A 4,034-nucleotide genomic window follows, 5' to 3' on the forward strand; every position below is an offset into this window, starting at 1 on the left:
GCGGTGACTCCGTATTTCTTAGAGCCTACGTGCCCGCCGGCGGCTTTCTCCAGGGCTCCTCTCTCGAATCTCAGCACAGCTGGCCGATGGCACCGCACTTTGTAGCGAGGCCTGAGTCACCGAGCCCTTGCTTTCCTCTTTGCCAGCTGCCCTTTGCCCTGTCATAGCCTTTAGCTTGAATCTTCCAGAAAGACCCACTGACATGTGCAAATGTACAGTAAGAGCATCCTGGGCGGGGACTGGCCTGCCCCAAGGAAGATCAGTCACGAGTGGTGGTTCCGAGTTCAAGTTCTGCGTGAATCCAGGCTTTTCTCTGTAGGCGTCCTTGCTTTCCTCGCTCCTGGGAGTTGGCATTTATGTTTAGCTTATGTGTAGCCTGGAAAACTAAAGTTAATATTGTCTTCTAATTTAAAAGTGAATTATGATTATTTCCATATTTATTAACCATATTATATTTGTTTTTGTTTATAAAAGTAACTTGTGCCTTTACCAACCTTTGCCATTCCCCAGTGTTCTTTCATTGTAGACAGTGTATGTGGTGGAATTTGAATGTCATATGCCCTAAATTCCACCTTTAAAAACAAACAACAACAAAAACCCTTGATGTTGTTTCTTTTGTGTAGTTCTATTTCCTCACTGGGATCTCAGAATACATCATCATCAGGAGAGATAGTAACAATAGGATCCTGCAAGAAGGCTGTTTCTGCCCAAAAGGTTCTCTGATGCCTTTATTCCCCCCCCCCCCTATCTTATTTTTCTCTTTATATTTATAAAAGGTAATAAACGATAGGATTTGTTATCTTCCATTTCTCATAGTTAATTAGGAAAAAATCGTTTTTTCCAACACGAGGAAAGGAGAGAGAAAAAGAATGAGAAGAGCTGGGCATGCTTAGCAATTTTTTTTTTAATTTTTTTTTAGCAATTTAAAATTAAGAAAATTAATAAAATCAGTAAGTGACCTGAAGATGGGCAAGGGACCGAAGAAAAATTCAGGCCAGTTTCATGAACTCTCACACTGTAGCTGAGAACCAGAGTGCTGTGCTGGGCAAAGCAGATGCTACCTAAGTCACTGGTGGGTCAGGGTTCGATCGGTAGGCTATCTTGCGGGGGAATGTCATCTCTCCAGCCAGGAGGAATGTTTGGCACCCAGGAAGACCTCTCTGTTGGAGAGGTGCCAGTGTGTCAGTTTATGAGCATATCGACCCATAAAAGGAGCCTTTGTAGCCTCTCACCAGTCTTACAAATGCAACAGAATGATGTGCATAGCCCTGCAGGGTCTACCCATGAAACTGTAGGCAGACATGAGCTCTGGTCCCTAAAGCAGTTAGCATCCAGCTCCAGGAAGAGTCTGAGAAACTGCTCCAGGTTGTCACATGTCTACACATCCCATCTGTGCTGTGCTCTGATTTTCAAGGTCATCTTAGAGTAGAGCTGATTTGCCATCACCTTCTGAGTAATCCCTGGAGCGACAGTTGATAAACAAACATTTTTGCTGTTCCCCTTGTCCTGGTCACAGCTCTCCCAGGTCAGGCAGCCTTGCAAGCATTGTCAGACTGCTGGGGTCCAGCCCCAGCGGGTCCAGGGGTTCCCAAAGGTGTGGACAGAGTCGGCGAAGAATGAAGGACATGGAGGCAGCTTTCAGGTGATCATCATGGCCAGGTTCCTCCCTTTATTGTCCTCTTACATTTGTATTTATACTATTTGATCTTAATCCCATCCATTCTATTCCAAAGGTTAGGTTTCTTATCTCCATTCCAAGGTTACTCTATTGTTCTATTAAGCTACAAGGAAGTAACTGAAGGAGGTTATTCTATGTAAAGATTATGTAGCTTAAGCGTGATTGTTCGTAAAGTGATTAACTACCCCTCTGGCACTTAAAGGGTTTACTGATAAAAATCCTCACCTGGGGAAACAACCTTTCTTGGAGAGGTGACCTTGGTTAAAACACATAGCGCTTAGGAAGGGGAGCAAACATATTAAGAACAGTATGCCATATACGCTAGTTCCCTTGAAACATCCCTGCAGCGACTGCTTCAAGCAGCAAGGGTGGATCGGCTTCCAGCATCAGACAAGGTACCCTGGCCCAGGAGGGAGCACAGAACCCAGGCAAGGACCTGCACTGCCTCTCTTGCAGAAGATGTCATTGTGAAGCAGACAAAAGTGGTCTTCAGAGCCCCTTTTATACCCTTCCCTCTGTACCACCTCTTCTCTTTGCTATGTTCTTTCAGCATTCATAATCTAATAGATTAGTTTTCCCAGGAGTACATGCAATTTAAGAAATACTGCCTGGGAGAGCAATGCCTGGTTGTAATGTACCCCGCGAATCACAGAAGGACGCCTCAAGAAGTCAAATTAAAGAGTCACATTTATTGCAATCCGGGACTATGAGGGGCCATTCCCAAATCTCATAGTGATCAGATGGTCATAACTTCAGGTTTATATAGGCAAAAAAATCACAAAGGTGTTATGCCCAGATTTCAGGATCCCCAAGAAACCACATCAGGGAGCCAGTCAGTCCGATGCAAAAGCATAAGAGTCTTTATTCGAGCTAGCTCGGCTCCCCCACCTTGCCGACGCAGCGACAGGAAGCAGAGAGAGAGAGAACTCTGTGTGGAGAGGGGTTTTATAGGGGGTTGGAGTAAGGGGAGGAGAAAGGGCTGTGGCCTTGCCGATTGGCCAGGCGCAAGTCGGTGTCTTGTTCCTGGGTGTGGCTAGCAGAGGCTGACTTCCGGGAAGCTCCTTGCCAAGCACATGGCCAAGGTAAGATGGAGCACTTACCCGGGGGCAAGATGGAGGGCCTAGCCCTTACCCTGGGGCAAGATGGAGGGCCTAGCCCTCGCCCTTTCAAAAGGTATTGATTACATCTCAGGGTTTGGAATGGGGAACCTGGCTCACAAAAAAAGCAGTTTACAGAAGCAGAATTAAGCATGTTAATTACAGTTTTGGGCCTCGGGATCACTGAGTTGACAGAAACACATCATCTGGGACCACAGGGTTGACAGGAACACATTATCTAGAGCCCTCAGGTCTCGAACCACTGAGTTGGCAGGAAGCCATTATCCAGAGCAGGGGTGGGCAAACTTTTTGACTCAAGGGCCACAATGGGTTCTTAAACTGGACCGGAGGGCCGGAACAAAAGCATGGATGGAGTGTTTGTGTGAACTAATAGAAATTCAAAGTAAACATCATTACATAAAAGGGTACGGTCTTTTTTTTTGTTTTGTTTTATTCTAGATGGCTCTGATCTAGAGCCATGGAGGCAATTTAGAGTAATTGCACTGTCCTGGTCTTAGGACCACTGAGTCAACTGGAACGCACCATCTGTGGCCACTAAAACAATTTAGGATAACTGTGCTGTCCTGTTTCCCAGGTACAGACGATAACCAGTAAGATCACAATCAATGGGATAGTCATTCAATCGAATGGGATGATGTATACAATTCAGAAAATCAAAATAACCTGTCCATTGTTAAACAAAGCAAATAGGTACCATACTTCAGCCTAACCTACGGAAACAAGTCTCTAATGGCAAAATGTGGGAGACTGTGACTGCTCTACTGGGAGCTAAATGTGGAAAGCAGTTCGTGTCTTTGCCCCTCCAATCATACCCACAGGTTAGATAGCCCAGCCTAAGCCAGGCTTTCAGGCAGCCTTGTAGAGAAAACTTCATTTTACAGCCCCATCATAGCCAGTTTTAGGAAGATAGAGTTGCCATGTGTTTGTTTTCTGACAGAGAAACCTATTTCCCAAAATGATGGATAAGGCTAGTGTCAACGTAAAAAACCATTGGAACCTGTAAAGAATTTTTGTGAGTTTATTTGAGCCAAACTGTCGACATATGCTGGGAAGCAGAACCTCAAGGAATTGAGATAATGCTCAGGAGAATGGCGAGGTTACATTCGTATTTATACATTGCAATCAAAGGAGGAACATAGGTGGGTTACAGGAAATTCATTGGTGACAGATTTAAGGAGGTGGGATTAAGTGAAGCGGGGAAACCTCTAGGATAGGATAAAAAGTAAAATGATGGACAC

Source organism: Myotis brandtii, unplaced genomic scaffold (genome assembly GCF_000412655.1).
Source record: "Myotis brandtii unplaced genomic scaffold, ASM41265v1 scaffold120, whole genome shotgun sequence".
NCBI lineage: Eukaryota > Metazoa > Chordata > Mammalia > Chiroptera > Vespertilionidae > Myotis > Myotis brandtii.